The sequence below is a fragment of the Bos mutus genome, chromosome 10, assembly GCF_027580195.1.
Source record: "Bos mutus isolate GX-2022 chromosome 10, NWIPB_WYAK_1.1, whole genome shotgun sequence".
NCBI classification, from domain to species: Eukaryota; Metazoa; Chordata; class Mammalia; order Artiodactyla; family Bovidae; genus Bos; species Bos mutus.
Genome location: NC_091626.1, coordinates 83,928,261 through 83,948,902, shown reverse-complemented (window position 1 = coordinate 83,948,902; position 20,642 = coordinate 83,928,261). Strand labels below are relative to the sequence as shown.

General features: G+C 44.7%; 1 long non-coding RNA gene across 1 annotated transcript in view; it reads right to left on the bottom strand.

Annotated features, from left to right (window-relative positions):
• Positions 1 to 13,614: 13,614 nt before the first annotated feature.
• The window catches only part of LOC138989431 (uncharacterized), a 45,840-nt gene continuing 38,812 nt past the window's right edge, over positions 13,615 to 20,642 (bottom strand). The window contains exon 6 of the long non-coding RNA XR_011465735.1: positions 13,615 to 14,698. This is a non-coding gene — a long non-coding RNA (uncharacterized lncRNA). The remainder of the gene's footprint in view (positions 14,699 to 20,642) is intronic.

Sequence of the window (20,642 nt, the reverse complement as noted above, 5' to 3'; positions counted from 1 at the left end):
TTCACCCACTTATGAACTATTCTTGACTTAGGGAAAAAATGAATGTAATGGAGACTGCTCCCAGAAGTATATGGTGAAGGAACAACTTAGAGTTCATACTATCTAGCACCCCTCCCCCTGGAGCTCCCTGGAGGCTCAGATGGTAAGGCATCTGCCTGCAACGCAGGAGACCCAGGTTCGAGCTCTGGGTCAGGACGATGGCCTGGAGAAGGAAATGGCAACCCACTCCAGTGTTGCTGCCTGGAGAGTCCCATGGACAGAAGAGCCTGGCAGGCTGCAGTCCACGGGGTTGCAAAGAGGCGGACATGACTGAACGATGAACATTTCATTTCATTTTACTATCTAGAAGCAATCAGCCAAATTTAGAGAGTGGGAAATTATAGGAAACAGCCCAGTTTCTTCAATGAATCAGCATCTTTAAGGGTATGAGAGACTGCAATAGATTAAAAGAGGTTAGGGTTGTATCAACCAAATGAGATATATGGCCCCATTATGATTCTGGTTGGGAAAATTGTAAAAGGACCTTTTTTGAGATACATGGTAAAATTAAAAATGGATGGGGTATTAGATGGCATCCGGTCCCACCACTTCATGGGAAATAGATGGGGAAACAGTGGAAACAGTGTCAGACTTTATTTTTCTGGGCTCCAAAATCACTACAGATGGTGACTGCAGCCATGAAATTAAAAGACGCTTACTCCTTGGAAGGAAAGTTATGACCAACCTAGATAGCATATTCAAAAGCAGAGACATTACTTTGCCAACAAAGGTTCATCTAGTCAAGGCTATGGTTTTTCCTGTGGTCATGTATGGATGTGAGAGTTGGACTGTGAAGAAGGCTGAGCACCGAAGAATTGATGCTTTTGAACTGTGGTGTTGGAGAAGACTCTTGAGAGTCCCTTGGACTGCAAGGAGATCCAACCAGTCCATTCTGAAGGAGATCAGCCCTGGGATTTCCTTGGAAGGAATGATGCTAAAGCTGAAAGTCCAGTACTTTGGCCACCTCATGCGAAGAGTTGACTCATTGGAAAAGACTCTGATGCTGGGAGGGATTGGGGGCAAGAGGAGAAGGGGATGACAGAGGATGAGATGGCTGGATGGCATCACTGACTCAATGTACGTGAGTTTGAGTGAACTCCGGGAGTTGGTGATGGAAAGGGAGGCCTGGCGTGCTGTAATTCATGGGGTCACAAAGAGTCAGACACGACTGAGCAACTGATCTGATCTGATTAGATGACATCAAGTAATTCTTAAATCTGTTAGATATACTAACGTACTATGGCACTGAGGTTACTTTTTTAAAGTTCTTACATGTTAGAGATACATACTGAAAAGCTCCAATACTTTGGCCACCTGAAGTGAAGAACTGACTCATTGGAAAAGACCCTCATGCTGGGAAAGATTGAAGGCAGGAGGAGAAGGGGATGACAAAGGATGAGATGGTTGGATGGCATCACCAACTCGATGGACATGAGCTTGAGCAAGGTCCAGGAGTTGGTGATGGACAGGGAGGTCTGCCAGTCCATGGGGTCGCAAAGAGACACGACTGAGTCACTGAACTGAACTGAAATATACTGGGGGTGAGGAGAATTCCAGGGAGCTCAGAGATCTTTAGTTAGGAAATGCATTAAGAACCAGAGAAGCAAATCTGCCGCTTTGAGGTTCTATCAAAATCTCCGGCTCTAAGTCACCTCAATTAATTGGGGCAGCTCCTCTCTCCCTTAGCAGGTCCCCTCCATCACCATCTTCCCCACTGTTTGGTATCCTTCCACTCCAGAAAAACAGGTTTAGAAGAATCAGGACCATACCAGTAAAACGTCTGTCATCAGGAAGGATCTGGGTAGGGACCTTCCTGGTGGTCTGGTGTTCCAGACTCCGTGCTCCCAGTTCAGGGACCCAGGTTTAATCCCTGGTCAGGGAACCAGACCACACATGCCTCAACTAAGGATGCCCCGTGCCACAGTGAAGACTGAAGATCCCACATGCCCGCAGTTAAGGCCTGGTGCAGCCAAGTAAGTAAATGTGAGAAAGACTAAGAGGAAGCTATCTGGACATATTTGGTATTTTCTCTACTATGGATGTGTGAGAAAATTTGAGACCTAAGAGACCCTTATAAGAACAATTTAAAAGTGTGTAAATGAGTAATTGCTTTAGACTTCTGCTTCTAAGTCAAAAGCTTGTATAGTTTAGGCAAAGTTTCAGAAGATGTAATGATTTAAAGTTTGCCATACTTTTAGGTATAATTCATTAGCTTTGTAAAAATCAATACTTGAAGAAGATTGAGTATTTTGGGGTAAAGGAAATACCCAAAGAGAAAGTAAAATGTATTAAATTTATAAATTTATGTAAAATGTATAAATGCTGAGCAGAGGTCAGCAAACTTTTTCTTAAAGGGCCAGAGAGTAAATATTTTAGGTTTTGTGGGCCAGAGGGTCTGTGCCACAACTCCTGGTTTCTGCCACTGTATTGGCAAAGCAGCCAGAAATAATAAATATATAAATGAATGGGCATGGCTGTGTTCTAATAAAACTTTGTTTACAAAAATAAATGGCGAGCCCACAGACTGTCATTTGCCTACTCCAAGAGGTCCTATATTTTGTTGAGAAGTGTTTCATTTGCAACCTTTATAAACTGAGAGCAAACATTATTCAAGTTTCCTAAAAATTATTGCTAAAAAATAAGTTATGTAATCTGAACTTGAACGTTTTAAGGCATTGTTCTACAATTAAATATTCCTTTATACCCAACAACCAGTTTTCAGGAAATCAAGGGACAAAGGAACATCTTAAACACCAGTAGGGGATAGAATCAGCACAACTCTGATGGTGGGAAACCGTGGAGCGGACTACCCGGTTTCATCAACAAATAAACTACAAGGAAAAAACAATAATAATAAAGCAAGGAGCCAAAAGGGAAAGAGACTTGAAGGACTTCACAAGTGGTCCAGCGATTAAGAGTCCAGCTGCCAATGAGGGGACACTGATTTGATCCCTGGTCTGGGAAGATCCCACATGCCTCGGGTCAACTAAGCCCCCGCACCACTGAGCCTGCGCTCGAGATCCTGGGAGCCGCAGCTGAGCCCGCTTGCCCTAAGGCCCGGGCTCCCCACAGAGGAAGCCGCCGCAATGAGAAGCCCATGCCCTGCAACCAGAGAAAGCCCCATGCAGCAGTGAAAGCCCTGCACAGCCAGAGATAAATAACAAGTGGTAAATAAAAATGTTAACGGAGAAGGCAATGGCACCTCACTCCAGTACTCTTGCCTGGAAAATCCCATGGATGGAGGAGCCTGGTAGGCTACAGTCCATGGGGTCGCTAGGAGTCAGACACGACTGAGCGACTTCCCTTTCACTTTTCACTTTCATGCATTGGAGAAGGAAATGGCAACCCACTCCAGTGTTCTTGCCTGGAGAATCCCAGGGACGGTGGAGCCTGGCGGGCTGCTGTCTATGGGGTCACACAGAGTCGGACACGACTGACTCGACTTAGCAGCAGCAGCAAAAATGTTAAAGTAAATAAAAGAAATTTGAGGGGCATACTGACCAAAAGTAATGCTGAGATCTTATTTGGATTCTGATTCAAACAAACTGTATAAGTAAAATGAGGACATTTATGAAACAGCTGAGAATTTGAACACTGGATATTTGACAAAATTAAGGGATTATTGTTCAGACTTTATGGACATGATAAAGGAGTTACAGTTATATATTTTTAAAGGCTCCATATCTTTTAGAAATACCTGCTGAAATGTTTGCAGGAAAAGTAGTGTGAGGCCTGAAAGAACAGTGAAAGTGAAGTCGCTCAGTCGTGTCTGACTCTTTCTGACCCCATGGACTGTAGCCTAGCAGGGTCCTCGGTCCATGGGATTTTCCAGGCAAGAGTACTGGAGTGGGTTGCCATTTCCTTCTCCAAGGCCTAGCATTAGGCCTAGGATTGGCAAATGTGAGAGCGAGTTAATGGGTGAGAATATGGTTGAAAGAGCATTGGCCCTTAGTTGATAGTTGTTAAAGCTGGGTAATATTTCATGGGAAATAGATGGGAAGCAGTGGAAACAGTGTCAGACTTTATTTTGGGGGGCTCCAAAATCACTGCAGATGGTGATTGCAGCCATGAAATTAAAAGACACTTACTCTTTGGAAGGAAAGTTATGACCAATCTAGATAGCATATTAAAAAACAGAGGCATGACTTTGCCAACAAAGGTCCGTCTAGTCAAGGCTATGGTTTTTCCAGTAGTCAGGTATGGATATGAGAGTTGGACTGTGAAGAAAGCTGAGTGCTGAAGAACTGATGCTTTTGAACTGTGGTGTTGGAGAAGACTCTTGAGAGTCCCTTGGACTGCAAGGAGATCCAACCAGTTCATCCTAAAGGAGACCAGTCCTGGGTGTTCATTGGAAAGACTGATGCTGAGGCTGAAACTCCAATACTTTGGCCACCTCATGCGAAGAGTTGACTCATTGGAAAAGACCCTGATGCTGGGAGAGATTGGGGGCAGGAGGAGAAAGGGACGACAGAGGATGAGATGGCTGGATGGCATCACCGACTCGATGGACGTGAGTCTGAGTGAACTCTAGGAGTTGGTGATAGACAGGGAGGCCTGGCATGCTGAGATTCATGGGGTCACAAAGAGTTGGACACGACTGAGCGACTGAACTGAACTGAACTGAAAGCTGGGTAAGAACTGACTCGTTAGAAAAGACACTGATGTTGGGAAAGACAAAAGCCGGGAGAAGGGGACGACAGAGGATGAGATGGTTGGATGGCATCACCGACTCAATGGACATGAGTTTGAGCAAGCTCTGGAAGTTGGTGATGGACAGGGAAGCTTGGCATGCTGCAGTCCATGGGGTTGCAAAGAGTCAGACATGACTGAGTGAGTGAACTGAACTGAAAGCTGGGTAATGTGAATGCAGCAGGAAGACTATTTTGCCTTTTTTGTTAGGTATATTGAAATGTTTCATAATACAAAATTTTTAAACTAGAAATTAAAAAGCTTAGTTTTAAAAAAGCATAGCAGTAAAAAGGAACAACCTCTTGATAGATACAGCAACATGAATGAATCTAAAAATCTGTGCTGGGTAAGAAAAGCCAGGCACAGAAGAGTACTTACTGGATGATTCTGTTGATGTAAAATTCTAGAAAATGCAAATTAACGTATAGTGACAGAAAAAGAATTAGTGGTTTCCTGGCTCTGAGAGCAGAGGGAAGGATATTCTATGTTGGGGGAGGTATGGAGGATCTCTTGGGGGTGATAAAAATGTTCTGTGTCTTAATTGTGGTAGTAGTGGTTTCATGGACATGTAACCATGTGTTTTTTTTAAGCTTAAAGCTTTTTTTGTTTTTAAACCTTACACTGCTGCTACTAAGTCGCTTCAGTCGTGTCCGACTCTGTGCGACCCCACAGACAGCAGCCCACCAGGCTTCCCCATCCCTGGGATTCTCCAGGCAAGAACACTGGAGTGGGTTGCCATTTCCTTCTCCAATGCATGAAAGTGAAAAGTGAAAGTGAAGTCGCTCAGTTGTGTCTGACCCTCAGAGACCCCATGGACTGCAGCGCACCAGGCTCCCCCGTCCATGGGGCTTTCCAGGCGAGAAAAAAACTTTACACTAAGGTTTTGAATTTGTTATTTCAATAAACTGAACACTAATCTTTTAAACTAGGGCTCAGTAAACTTTCTGAAAAGGGTCACATAGAAATTATTTTAGACATTCCAGAACATACGGTCTCTATGGCAACTGAAATTTGAATTTTCACATGTCATAAAATATTATTCTCCTTTCTATTTTTCCCAACATTTGCAAATGTAAAAACCATTCTTAACTCATGGGTCATGCAAATCAGGGCGGGCCAGTCTGACGCTCACAGTCTGCCGGGCCGTGCTAAGTCACTTCAGTCGTGTCCGACTCTGTGCAACCCCAGCCTGCCAGTCTCCTCTCCCATGGAATTCTCCAAGAGTCCTGGAGTGGATCGCCGTGCCCTCCTCCAGGGGATCTTCCCAACCCAGGGATGGAACCTGCATCTCTTCAGTCTCCTGTACCGGCAAGCAGGTTCTTGACCACTAACACCACATGGATAGCTCATTGGACCCTTGCAAACTTTTTACTGTTAAACAAAAATAAAAGTAAACTTTTGAATGTCTTCTCTGCACAGGAAAAACTACCCCAGAAATCTTGACCTCAATAAAGTGAACAGACTGGCCATGAAGAATGAAAAAGACATCGGCATGAGACAGGGGCTGAAAACCACAGAAAAGAGTCTTTAAGCAATGTTGTTGGAGACACAACATGAACAGAAAGATTGTCAAGAGGCAGTTAGACACCAAGCAGGTAGGTGTGTGCACGCAGTACTTGTTTTCTGGTAAAATAGCACCTACATAATTCACAACAAGGACATCAAACCAGTCAATCCTAAAGCAAATCAATCCTGAATATTCACTGGAAGGACTGACGCTAAAGCTGAAGCTTCAGTACTTTGGCCACCTGATGCGAAGAGCCGACTTGTTGGAAAAGCCCCTGAGGCTGGGAAAGATTGAAGGCAAAAGGAGAAGGGGCGGCAGAGGATGAAATTGTTAGATAGCATCACTGACTCAGTGGATATGAATTTGAGTGAATTCCAGGAGATAACAGAGAAGAGAGGAACCTGGTGTGCTGCTGTCCATAGGGTCTTAAAGAGGTGGACGTGACTTTTCAACTGAGCAACAGCAAACCTTAGGAAAAAGACAAGGTGATGGACACTTCTTGTTCTGGTTCCTTTGCCTCCTCTTTTCTGAACCCACAGGTGGTCCTTAGGAAAAAGACAAGGTCATGGACACTTCTTGTTCTGGTTCCTTTGCCTCCTCTTTTCTGAACCCACAGGTGGTCCTGTCAACACAACGTACCCTTGCTGCTCTGGCCCCATCTGATCGGCCAGGGTAAGGATGTGACCAAACCGGCCACGTCTTCAGTTGGTCGGTGCTCAACCCAGCTCTGACTCAAGCTAGGCCAAGCAAGGTTCTTTTCTAGGAATTTTGGAGCTAGAACTGAAAAAGAGAAACTGGTCTCTCTTTGTGTGTCTGGACTGCAAGATATTATAGTCCAGGAGCTGGTGGACAAGCAGAGAAAAGCTACCTGTGGAGAGAGAAGGATGAAAGCAGATATGAGTTGAAGTAGAGGGATACAGAGGTTTTAGAACTCTGAACCTAGTTGTTCCCGGAGCCTCGGTTCTATGCGTGGATTCTGGAAACAGCACAGTATCTCTCTCATCATGGATCCCTCGTTTCAGTTAAGCAGATGCCACGTGACTTTCTGCAAGAGTCCTAAATGATACAGAGTGAATGAGCGAATGAATGAGTACATGCAACATTTCCACACTCAGGGCCATAACCCCAGAGCCTAGAGGTGTCCAGTTAGTTTCAGTGATGGTGAGACTTTTAAACTGGTATGAATAGCACAGAAGGGAAACCTCACTAAAATGGAGTTGGGAGGCCAGAAGGGTCTCTCATACACCTACCACTTAGTCTCAATTACAGGAAGAACTGTCTACTAGAGACCCCAATAGAAGAACCATCAAGAAGGAGCCAGCAATTACATGTGCCAATAGGAAGAAGACAGACATTGTGTCTGCGAGAAAAATCCAATACTCCAGCACCGCAGCCAATGAGAAACTGTCCTTCCCCCAAACTCATACTGTTCTCTAATTGTATGTTCTCTCATACTGTTCTCATACTGTTCTCTAATTTTTGTTGTTCAGTCACAAAGTCATGTCCAGCTCTTTTCGACCCCATGGACTGCAGCGAGCCAGGCTTCCCTGTCCTTCATTATCTCATCCACCCCTCCCAGTGTCCGCCTTTTCCCTATAAAATGACCTTCCTCCCCTTTGTTTAGTGGACTTACATATGGCTTTGGCTATAGCTTGCTTGTCCCGAATTACAGTTCCTCCTTTATTCCCAAATAAACCTTTTTTTGCGCATTGAATAACTGACTTTTATTTTTATTTCTTTTGATTTATTTTTAACTGAAGGATAATTATTTTACAGTGTTGGTTTGATTTCTGCCATACATCAGTATGAATTAACCGTATGTCCTTCCCTCTTGAGACCCCCTCCCACCTCCCATCTCCCGCCCTTTCCCACCCTTCTAGGGTGCCACGGAGCCCCAGTTTGAGTTCCCTAACTGACTCTTATTTTTAAGGTCAACATTGGTCTATGCCAAACGTGAAAACTAACTCTTTCATCTAGAGAAGGATGGAATCTTCACCGACTAACTCAGGAAACTGGAGTAACAAGTGGATCAACTCTTTCAACCATAAGGAATTTTCTGTCAGTCCCTGTGCGGTAGAAGAAAGACAGTGTGCCTTTGGAAACCAGAGATAAAAGACTGGAAGCCACCGCGTCCCTGTGATCTGCTTTTTTTGGGGGGAAGCAGGGGTGGCGTGTCTTGGGTGGGGGTGCGTAACATGTGGACACAGCCCCAAGCAGTGGCTCTTCTGTCAGAGCTGGACGGGACTGTTTACGCCTGATCACGCTCAGTCACTCGTGTGTGTCCAGCTCAGTCCTGTCTGACTCTCTGTGACCCCACGGACTGTGGCCCACCAGCCTCCTCCGTCGATGGGACTCTCCAGGCAAGAATACTGGAGTGGTAGCCACTGCCTCCTCCAGGGGGTCTTCCCACCCCAGGGATCGAACCTGCGTCTCCTGCGTCTCCTCCATTGCAGGTGGACTCCTTACCACTGAGCCGCCAGGCAAGCCCGTTATTGCTGACTCTCGTCCCTAATTTCTGTGTCCTGTGTGTAAAGAATCGTCTGCCAATGCAGGAGACACAGGAGACTCGGGTTTCATCCCTGGGTGGGGAAGATCCCCTGGAGGAGGCATGGCAACCCACTCCAGAATTCTTGCCTGGAGACTCCCATGGACAGAGAGCCTGGCGGGCTGTGGTCCACAGGGTCACAAAGAGTCAGACACGACTGAGCGACTAAGCCACCACTGCCGCCGACCAGGTAGAACGTGTACACAAATTGTTAGAAAATAGATGACAACCGACTGGTGAAGGTATAAAGTAACACTGGAATTCAGGGCTGGAGGCGATGACCAGGGGAGACAGGGTCGCGAGAGTCGAGCGAATGAAGCAGGGCACACACATACGTTAGAATAACAGGGATGTTAGCGCAGAGAGTCTTTAGGAGGACACTCAGGTTTCCTCTCTATAAAGAAGGCTGAGGCATTACCTAAGAGCCTCACTAACATTTAAACGTTATATGAATTTTCCTGGGTAGCTTACTCAAACTAATATTTCTCCCCAGTTCAGTTCGGTTCAGTTCAGTTGCTCAGTCACAGTCTTTTTAAATAATGTTTAATAAGCAAATACCTAAATCCCCAATATTCAGGGTACATTTCTTTGACTAGGAAAGTGTCATTTTTAAGAATTGGAAGTTTCCATTCAAATCTTCCTTTATCCTGTTGACTTTTCTCTCCCTAGTGATTCTCCAGGCTTGTGGTGTCTTGTTTTTTAAGTATGGGGCAAGTGTGGCTGGTTTTTCTGTTCCCCTCTTATTCCCTTCTGCACTTCTCTTTTCACTGCCTCCTCTCATTTCCAAAAGAACAAAAGTGTGCATTTTTTTCCTCCAGTGGTTTCCAGTTGCAAATGAAAGTATCTAAATTAAATCGCATCCACCTTTTTAGGAGTGCAGAGAGGAACTACCCCGCCAAGCATTTGAAGCACGCTATCTATGCTTGATCCAAAAAAAAGTTTTACAGGAAATTACAAAGAATGTAGGGGATAATTGCCCATGTTTCCACTACCCAATGACAAATACTATTTGGAGTATTTCTGCAGAGGCCCTTTCTTCCTTTTCCTTTCTGGTTTCTGGGGTCTGAGTTTATGAGTATAGGGATAATTGCCCATGTTTCCACTACCCAATGACAAATACTATTTGGAGTATTTCTGCAGAGGCCCTTTCTTCCTCTTCCTTTCTGGTTTCTGGGCTCTGAGTTAATGAGCATATTTTTCAGACTGAGTTGATCTTAGTTGTTTGAATGTTAAATTTCAAACAAGCTATGACAAATCTAGACAGTGTATTAAAAAGCAGAGACATCACTTTGCCAACAAGAGTCCACAGAGTCAAAGCTGTGGTTTTCCCAATAGTTGTGTACAGATGTGAGGTTTGGACTAGAAACAAAGCTGAGCACTGAAAAATTGGTGCTTTTGAACTGTGGTGCTGTGAAAGACTCTCGAGAGGCCCTTGGACTGCAAGGAGATCAAACCAATCAATCCTGAAGGAAATAACCCTGAATATTCATTGGAAGGACTGATGCTGAAGCTCAAGCTCCAATACTTTGGCCACGTGATGCAAAGATCCAACTCATTGGAAAAGACCCTGATGTTGGGAAAGATTGAAGACAAAAGGAGAAGAGGGCAGCAGAGGATAAGATGGTTGTATGGCATCACCGACCCAGTGGACATGAGTTTGAGCAAACTCTGGGAGACAGTGAAGGACATGGAAGCCTGGCATGCTGCATCCATGGGGTCAAAAAAAGTCAGACACGACTTAGCAACTGAACAAGAGCAACATCTACCAGTAGCCAAAAAGGATGTTTGTAATGAGGAACTGCCACAGTGCTGGAAACCTGGCCTTCTCTGACCTTCCCTGAATTCCAAAGGTTTTCAAACAGTTGCTAATAAAGGGAGGAGCAGCCAAGAAACCCTGGAGAAGGCAATGGCGACCCACTCCAGGACTCTTGCCTGGAAAATCCCATGGACGGAGGAGCCTGGTGGGCTGCAGTCCATGGGGTCGAGAAGAGTCGGACATGACTGAGCAACTTCACTTTCACTTTTCATTTTCATGCACTGGAGAAGGAAATGGCAACCCACTCTAGTGTTCTTGCCTGGAGAATCCCAGGGACAGGGGAGCCTGATGGGCTGACTTCTATGGGGTCACGCAGAGTCGGACACGACTGAATCGACTCAGCAGCAGCAGCAGCAGCCAAGAAACCACCTGAACAAGATTAAAGGGACCAGAGGAGCTCAGCAGATTAAGAGACCAATCATTCGAGATGAGATTGAGAAGAAAGAAAGTGAAAGTCACTCATTCATTGTGTCTGACTGTTTGCGACCCCATGGACTGTATAGTCCATGGGATTCTCCAGGCCAGAATACTGGAGTGGGTAGCCATTTGCTTCTCCAGGGGATCTTCCCAACCAAGGGATCGAACCGAGGTCTCCCATGTTGCTGGCAGATTCTTTATTGCAGGCTGAGCCATCAGGGAAGCCCTGAGATAAGATTAAGGGATTATAAACCTGCTCACCCCCTAATCTTGTCAGCAACCCAACCCTGGAACCATTGTTCTAAAACTTCTCATCAAATCCTCATGGGTTGGTCTGTGTGTGTGAGTCACTTAGTCCTGTGGACTCTTTGTGACCCCACGGTCTGTCCATGGGATTCTCTAGGCAAGCATACTGGAGTGAGCTGCCATTTCCTTCTCAGGGGACCTTCCCAACCCAGAAATAAAACCCGAGTCTTCTGCATCGCAGGCGGATTCTTCACCATCTGAACCACCAGGGAAGCATAGTTTTTGGAGGCAGGAGCCCGCCATGTCCCCCTTTGCCTGGTTAAGTAATCAAGCTGTCCTTTCCTCCCTCACCCAAAACTGTCTCCAAGATTCAGTTCAGCATCAGTGTACAGAGAAGCTGAGCTCTGGGTAACGTGCTGGAACATGAGTAGTGAGGTGGCCAAGATGGAAGCCAAGGAGGACGAAAGGACACTTTCTAAAAAGACAAGTAGAACTTCAAATAACGTAGGCAAAACTCCATGGAACATTCCCTCAGCGGTGACTACATGACATGCCAACAGTATCTACAGACATCTCAAGGAGCAAAGGGCAGAGATAATCTATAAATAAACAGGGAGTGCTAGCCGTTCTGGGGAGGCGGGGATTAACTCTGCCTGGGAAGGCTGCTCACCTAGGTCTTGACAAATAAGGAGCTCACTGGCTAGACAAAGGAGAAAGCACATGTAGGCGGAGGAAACAGTATGTGCAGACGTCCAGGTTCTAAAACCTGGGCTTAGAACCAAGGTGGGTCTTCCCTGGTGGTCTGGTGGTTAAGAATCCACCTTCCAACTAGGGGACATGGTGCGATCCCTGATTGGGCAACTGAGATCCCATTACCTCAGAGCAACTAAGCCTGAGATCTGCAACTAGAGAAAGGAAAAAAAAAAAGGTATGTTCAAGGACCGTCACCCAGGGTGTGCGGCTGCAGTAAAGTGAGGCTGGAGACAGGTTCTAAAGAGCCCTGATGCTGTGTGTTGTACAGTAAAGAATTTGCCCGATCCTTGTTTCTGATCCTATCTCAGTGGTAAACACTAACCCTTGGAATTTCCTGAGTGATTCTTGTTACTCACGGTGGCCCCAGCCACACCTGTTGTTGCTTAGTCGCTAAGTCTGTCTGACTCTTTGTGACCTCATAGACTGTAGTGCCTGACTTTCCTGTCCTTCACTATCTCCCGGAGTTTGCTCAAACTCACATCCACAGAGTCAGTTACGCCATCCAACCATCTCATCCTCTGTCGTCCCCTTCTCCTCCCACCTTCAATCTTTCCCAGCATCAGGGTCTTTTCCATTAAGTCAGCTCTTCACATCAGGTGGCCAAAGTATTGGAGCTTCAGCCTCACCATCAGTCCTTCCAATGAATATTCATGGTTGATTACAGAATGTAATGAGTTTAATAATATCTGTTGGAATAGGGTCACTTAAAGTAGGCTTATTAAGCAAAGATGCTCTAATTCACATCATAGTTTTACAAAAAATTTACAAATAGATGTTTGTGTTACAAATAATTTATGAGAATTCGGAGTTCATATTGAAATGATATTTCAATACAAAAAAAAAAAACAACTGAAAGAAATGAAAAAGTTACCAAAAAATGGAGAACAAAAAATAACTCCGTGTTTTTTCTTTAAAAAATAAAAATAAAAAGCAAGAATATCTTTTAACTGCATGCTAAGTACTATGCTCTATGCTGATGATAAACTTTCATTCCAAGTGAGAGAAATATCATTCAAGATGCCTTCAAGGATCTCATAATTCAGAAGGGGAACACAAAACTTAGCAGATAGATAATGCTCATAAGATGACACAGTAGGACAATGAAAGAGATTTCTTCAGTATAACTGCAGCAGAGACGAAATTAAAGACCCTTCTTCATCCCATTCAGACTCTTGTTTTTAACCTTGTAATAGGACCTGAGAATGCCATTTAAATGAAAATACTCAAGTAAACGTGCCCATTTAAAATGATCCACAATAATCACAAAAGTCCACATAAGTCTACAATAATCCATTGTAAATTAAATGGTAAACGCTGGTTTAAAACTACGTAGACAGAGTAGAGTAGAGCACAGAAACAGTATTTGGTCTAAGTATGGTACTCCAAATCAGGGAAGAGAGTATGGGTTATTCAATAAACGATCAGAAATAAATTTTAATTTGGAGGGAAAATTATATCGTATCCATAGTTTTTCTTATTGACAAATTCTAGTTGGATCAAAGATTAAGTATTTTTAAAGCACATGAAAAACTATAAGAAAACAGTATTTAAAGAATCTTGAGTCAAATGAGATCTTTCCAAACATGACACTGAAGTTGGAAATTCTAAAAGGAAAACGCTCACAGATTTTCGGTTAGGTTAAAATTTTAAACTTCTGAATTATAGAAAACTGTCAAAAACAAAGGTAAAAATTAAAACAACAACAAAACAGAAAGCAACCTACGTTAAGGGAATTCTTCCGCAGTCCAGTGGTTTGGACTCCATGCTTCTACTGCAGGGGCTGGGATCTGATCCCTATTTGGGGAACTAACATCCCACAAGCCTCATGGTGTACCCAACAAGACAAAACAAAGCCTAGGTCCTCTGGACTAATGTCTTTAAGACATATGAAGAGCTCTTATAAATGAATAAGAAAAATGTGACTTCCCTGATAAAATGGGAAAATGAAAATGCAATTCACAAAAAGAAGCTTTGCGAATAATCGTGGGAAGAGAGTGTTCTTATTAATAGTCAAAGAAATGCAAATGTCATCTCAATAAATGATGGTGAAGATACTAAGCCTGAAAATATCAGTCTGTGCAGAAAGCAGACATTATTATGTGCTGATGGTGGTAAGATACCTTGGTAGAAATCTTCTAGATGGGAATTTGGTAATACGTGTAAAAGAATAAAAGGAGAAAAGAAAATAGAGGCAGGTTGATGAGAAGAGGAGATGCTGAAGGGAGTATTTCTGAACTAGCCCTTTTCAAGAAATATATCATAATTTATCTAATGTATGCTTCAGGTCATGGTTGCAGCAGGGCAGCTTTCTCTAGAGACCTCCTGGGCCCGCAGACAGCCACCTTCTCCCTGTCCTCAAGTGGCTTTGCTCCGACATTGTCTCCTCTTCCTACAAGGACACCAGTCATTAGATTAAGGCTCCACCCTTATTTAATCTGAATTACTCTTAAAGCCCTGTTTCCAAATACAGTCATATTGAGGGTTAAGACTTCAACATATGGATTTGAAAAGTGTGAAGGTGTTGCCTCTGACTCTTTGTGCCCCATGGGCTGTCCAGGCAAGAATACCGGAGTGGGTTGCCATGCTCTTCTCCAGGGGATCTTCACCCAGAGATTGAACTCGGGTCTCCTGCATTGCAGGCGGATTCTTCACCATCTGAGCCAAACAGTGAAAAAGTGGAAAGAACCTAATGGTACAGAAAGTAAAATATTACACAGCTGCAGAAGTCATGAAGTCAGTTTATATTTATTAACATGGAAAGCTGCCATGATATATGACATGGTTGTTGTTTTTTGTGTTTTTTTGGGGCCACACCCTGCAGCTTGTAGGATCTTAGGTTCCCAACGAGGGATTGAAGCAAAACCCTCGGCAGTGAAACCTGGAAGTCTTAACCACTGGGCCGCCAGGGAATCCCCAGAACTTGTTCCTTAACAAGTTTTAAAACAATAGGCATAGTATGATCACACTTGTGCAAAAATATCTGCGTGTATTTGAAAAATAAAGCTTATGCACGCCAAGGTAAATAAAGTGACATCTGGAGAGTGGAGTTCTGAAAAAATACATATTCAATTTTATATTTTTATGAATAATATATAATGAATATCTTAACCTTTATGATAAAGGAGAAAAAAAGTTATTTTCGAAAGAACAGATCAGTCCTAAATTTATTTCTCCCAGGATTATTTAAAGAAATGGCAAATTCTGATTGCTAATGTTTTGCATAAATAATTTCGAATTGTGAGCTGAAGTGACTCTACAGGGTGCACGCACACGGAGGTCACTGATGTGAGGCAGATTACAACCTTGAGTGGAAGTGATTCATTTGCAGAAAAATTATGAACATAGAAAGAGTTCATTAGGGCTTGCCTGGTGGTCCAGTGGTGGGGAGTCTGCCTGTCAATGCAGGGGACTCAGGGTTGATCCCTGATCCGGGCAGACCCCATACGCCTCGGAACAGCTGCGCCCGTGGGCTGTACCTACCGGGCCCACAGGCCGCAGTCACTGAAGCCTGCGAGCCTAGAGTCTGCTCCGCAACACGAGAAGGACCAAAACTCGCGAGTAGCCCTGCTGGCTGCGACTAGAGAAAGCCTTTGTGCAGCAATGGAGACCTAGTGCAGCGAAAAATAAGTTAATCTTTAAAAACTTAGTTAACCAATGGAACTTATAGGTGTGTTTAGTTGACACTGGAAATCATTTGGTTAATTTGATTACTGTAGCCTGTCAAACTAAACAGTTTAAACCAAAAAGCCCTGTTAGAATAGACAAATATACTGACAAACTTCAAAGACAGTAGATTCTTTTTTTAGTAACATGGATTCCCATGCACAATTCCAACACCGACTAAATGGAGTTTCACAAATAAATTCACTCTCACAACCAGGACAAAGAGCCAACATAGCAGTGTATGTTAGTTTAATCCCTGTTTGGTTTATCCACTAATTAAGTCCCCAGAGTGACAATTCTTTCCTTTTAGTGAAAAAATCACCCAGTTTGCTGCTAATTTTGAGGTAGTTTTTGTACTTAAAGAACCAAAATTCAAGGAAGGTCCCTCAAATTCAAAGACCTCAGCCAGGAAATGTCAGCTCGTGGGACGGCCCTGCAGACTAAGCAGAGCTCCAGTGTGGCTCCCGCATGGTTGATGGTTATGTTGTAGCCTCCACAATGCAGCTTGCTTTGCCGAAACAGAAGAAGCAGTTCTTTCTCTGTTAGGTTGAAAGGTGGCATCAAGGATAGAAATTCATGTCCTGATTTTTACCCTCCTCAAATATGTAAGTAACTGATGTACTGGAACAAGCGAAAGCATGTGTTTCAACCTCTCTTGCGATTATCAAGTAGCTGATCGCAGCCTTTCACAATCCTTCAGCATATGGGTTGCATAGTCTTTGGGGAGTTCTGCAGAATGTGCTGATAATGTTTTCCACTTTGACATTCAAGTTAATTATCACTATTGAATCTTTAATACTTAAAAAAATATATGTTGCTTAATTTGTTCATGAATCAGTGGTTTAATAAATGCCAGCATATATACTGAATTATGTTAATGTTTAATATCTTTTGAGCAGTCGAAAGTGCATTAAAAATTAAAATAAAATTAATTCCCCCCTTCCCATTCTTACACTTTAGGTAATGTTATTTTACACTGCGCTATAGTGTTCTACAAGTTGACATTTAGTGTTTTGAATTAATGAAGTTTGTGATTTATTTACTGCCTGGGGTGTTGTTCACTGATTTTTCAATTACTGTAAAACTTTATACATCACAGCATGAGACCCTGAGCAATCAGATGAAAGGTACTAGGGGAGTTTTCCTTTTAAATGGGATTATGTAATACAGACAGAAGACTAAATTAACATCCTTAATATGCCAGCCAGGAACACTGAACTCCGTGTTGGTCGGCTTGTGAATGACCTTGCCGAAGTGAGCCTTTGAGAAACAGAAGGTTCAGGAAAGCCTGATCTCCCACGCTTGAGTCACTGCAAACATTCATGACAAACCATTGTTGTCCACAATACTAAAAAGCAAGAATTTCTAGGCTCCAGTGTATGAGCAAGTGGCAGCCGAGATTTTGAAAGTCCCGACACGTCGTATCTTCTTATCAGTGTTAGGAGCTGCCGGGAGCGATGGCTGCGCTCTATACCAACACCTGGCCGTGACCGTGCATTTGACTTCTCGCCGTGTTTCTTTCAGTGAGCACCGCCCTGGGCTCCAGCAGCTGAGGGGACAGGACACAGAGAGGACACTCCCCCAGAGCTGTGCTTGTTTTTTTTTTTTTCTTTAGTCTCTTGAAAGTTCTGTGTCATTGCCAGGAGGAGCATCCGTGTAGAACATGGCCCCAGCGAGGAAACTCACAGGGAGGAGAGGCTCCCGTGATCACAGAAGACTGAGATGCCCAGTGGGGAACCCAGAGAAGCTGTTGGCAAGGTGACAGAAGCAGCAGACGGGCTCGGTGGGAGTCCAGACGGAGCCCCAGCAAGCCACGTCCCCGAAGGACCCACAACCACAGGGCCCAGCCTCCTCAGCCACCTTGACCCACTCACACAGGCTTCTCAAACCCACAGGAACTTCGCATGTGCCAATAGAAAGGGAAGCTCTTCATCTGGGGTGAAGGGTCCACTTCAAAAGGAGGAACACAGGCAGGAAGGACAGACCTGTTAATGCCTCAGAAAAAATGGGCCTGATGACAAGGCGCTGCACGCACCATGAGTACCCACAAGGCCGCGCTGCCCTCGGTTACTCAGGCAACCTGAGGCCAAACCACACGAAACACCAGGAGGAAGCCTGTGCACGAGACGAGGGGGCCGCTGTGGGTCAGCTCACGCCAATAAACCTTCACTAGAGATGTCTTTGGGGCTTCCCCGATGTCTCAGACAGTGAAGAATCCGCCTGCAACACAGGAGACCTGGGTTCGATCCCTGGATTGGGAAGATCCCCTGGAGGAGGGCATGGGAACCCACTCCATTCTGGCCTGGAGAATCCCCATGGACAGAGGAGCCTGGCGGGCTACAGCCCGTGGGGTCACAGAGTCAGACAGGACTGAGTGACTAAGCACGGCACACAGAGATCTCTGCAAGAAAACTAGAGATACCAAGGGAACATTTCATGCAAAGGTGGGCTCGATAAAGGACAGAAATGGTGTAGGCCTAACAGAAGCAGAAGAGATTAAGAAGAGGCGGCAAGAATACACAGAAGAACTGTACAAAAAAGATTTTCACAACCCAGATAATCACGATGGTGTGATCACTCACCTAGAGCCAGACATCCTGGAATGAGAAGTCAAGTGGGCCTTAGGAAGCATCACTACAAACAAAGCGAGTGGAGGTGATGGAATTCCAGTTGAGCTATTTCAAATCCTAAAAGATGATGCTGTGAAAGTGTTGCACTCAATATGCCAGCAAATTTGGAAAACTCAGCAGTGGCCAGAGGACTGGAAAAGGTCAGTTTTCATTCCAATCCCAAAGAAAGGCAATCCCAAAGAAAGGCAACGCCAAATAATGCTCAAACTACTGTACAATTGCACTCATCTCACATGCTAGCAAAATAATGTTCAAAATTATCCAAGCCAGGCTTAAATAGTACATGAACCGAGAACTTCCAGATGTTCAAGCTGGATTTAGAAAAGGCAGAGGAACCAGAGATTAAATTGCCAACATCCACTGGATCATCAAAAAAGCAAGAGAGTTCCAGAAAAGCATCTTCTAGGGCTTCATTGACTATGTGCTAAAGCCTTTGACTGTGTGGATCACAACAAACTGTGGAAAATTCTTCAAGAGATGGGAATATGGGACAATCTTACTGGCCTCCTGAGAAATCTGTATGCAGGTGAAGAAGCAAAGTTAGAACCAGACATGGAACAACAGACCGGTTCCAAATAGGAAAAGGAGTACATCAAGGCTGTATATTGTCACCCTACTTATTTAACTTATGCCGAGTACATCATGAGAAACGCTGGGCTGGATGAAGCACAAGCTGGAATCAAGATTGCTGGCAGAAATATCAATAACCTCAGATATGCAGATGACACCACCCTTATGACAGAAAGCAAAGAGGAACTAAAGAGCCTCTTGATGAAGGTGAAAGAGGAGAGTGAAAAAGTTGGCTTAAAACTCAACATTCAGAAAACGAAGATCTGGTCCCATCTGGTCCCATCACTTCATGGCAACTAGATGGGGAAACAGTGGAAACAGTGTCAGACTTTATTTTTTGGGCTCCAAAATCACTGCAGATGCTGATTGCAGCCATGAAATTAAAAGACGCTTGCTCCTTGGAAGGAAAGTTATGACCAACCTAGGTAGCATATTCAAAAGCAGAGACATTACTTTGCCAACAAAGGTCCGTCTAGTCAAGGCTATGGTTTTTCCAGTGGTCATGTATAGATGTGAGAGTTGGACTATAAAGAAAGCTGAGCATCGAAGAATTGATGCTTTTGAACTGTGGTGCTGGAGAAGACTCTTGAGAGTCTCTTGGACTGCAAGGAGATCAAACCAATCAATCCTAAAGGAAATCAGTCCTGAATATTCATTGGAAGGACTGATGCTGAAGCTCAAGCTTCAATACTCTGGCTACCTGATGCAAAGATCCAACTCACACAAGAGACTTCAAGCTCTAGTTTTAAAAATTTTATTCCTGTCTCAAAAACATAACCTCCGTTTTCTAGAATTTTCCTCATTCTGTTCTGGCATCTCTTAGCTGGTGAATCTTCCCTCAGTCCTTTGGTCACCTCCAATTAGAACAGGTGTCCCTGCGAAGCCATTGCCTCCTTGGGCACCCGGCTGGTCCCCAGTCACTGTCTGGCATACAAGCATCCACCTGGCCTGGCCACCTCCCGCCCCACCGTCCGCCGCTTTTCTTAAGGCTGTGCTCTGCTACATTCAGGCTCTCAGTTTCCCAGCTAGGGACTGAACCCATGCCCCCTGCATTGGGAGTGTAACGTCTTAACCACTGGGCTGCCAGGGAAGTCTCGTGACCCGTTTCTTTTCCCCAGTCCTGTTCCCTGCTTACAACCTTTCCTGACCCAGGTTCGATCCCTGGGTGGGGAAGATCCCCTGGAGGTGGCCAGGGCAACCTACTCCAGTGTTCTTGCCCGGAGAATCCCATGGACAGGGGCGCCTGGCAGGCTACAGTCCAGGGGGTCACAGAGAGTCAGACACAACTGAGTGACTGAGCAGAATACGCACCCTTACACCGGACGCTCAGGGTGGCCTCTCTGATCGTCACACTGTCTTCAACCTCCTCCTTGATTTGAACCAGCCATTTGATAAGGCCTGTATCAGCCCCTCCTGGAGTTCCTTACCCGGGACAGGTCTGCACCATGCGGGCCCTGCTTCCTTCAGCTGAGAAGAGCAAGGCAGTTCAGGAAATTTTGCTTTTGAGAGTCAAGAAGGAAATCTTATTTTATATCAATTCTTTTTAAAATATATATCTATTATAAATGTGTCTTTTGGCTGCTCTGGGTCTTCGTTGCTGACAGGGGCGTGCTCTCATTGGGGACCACAGGGGCGACTCTCTGGTTACCGGACTTCTCGTGGCAGGAGCTTCTCTTTTCGCAAAGCACAGGCTCTCGGGCACGAAGCCGTCAGCGGCCATGGCTCACAGGCTCCAAAGCGCAGGCTCGTGTGTCGTGGCTCACGGGC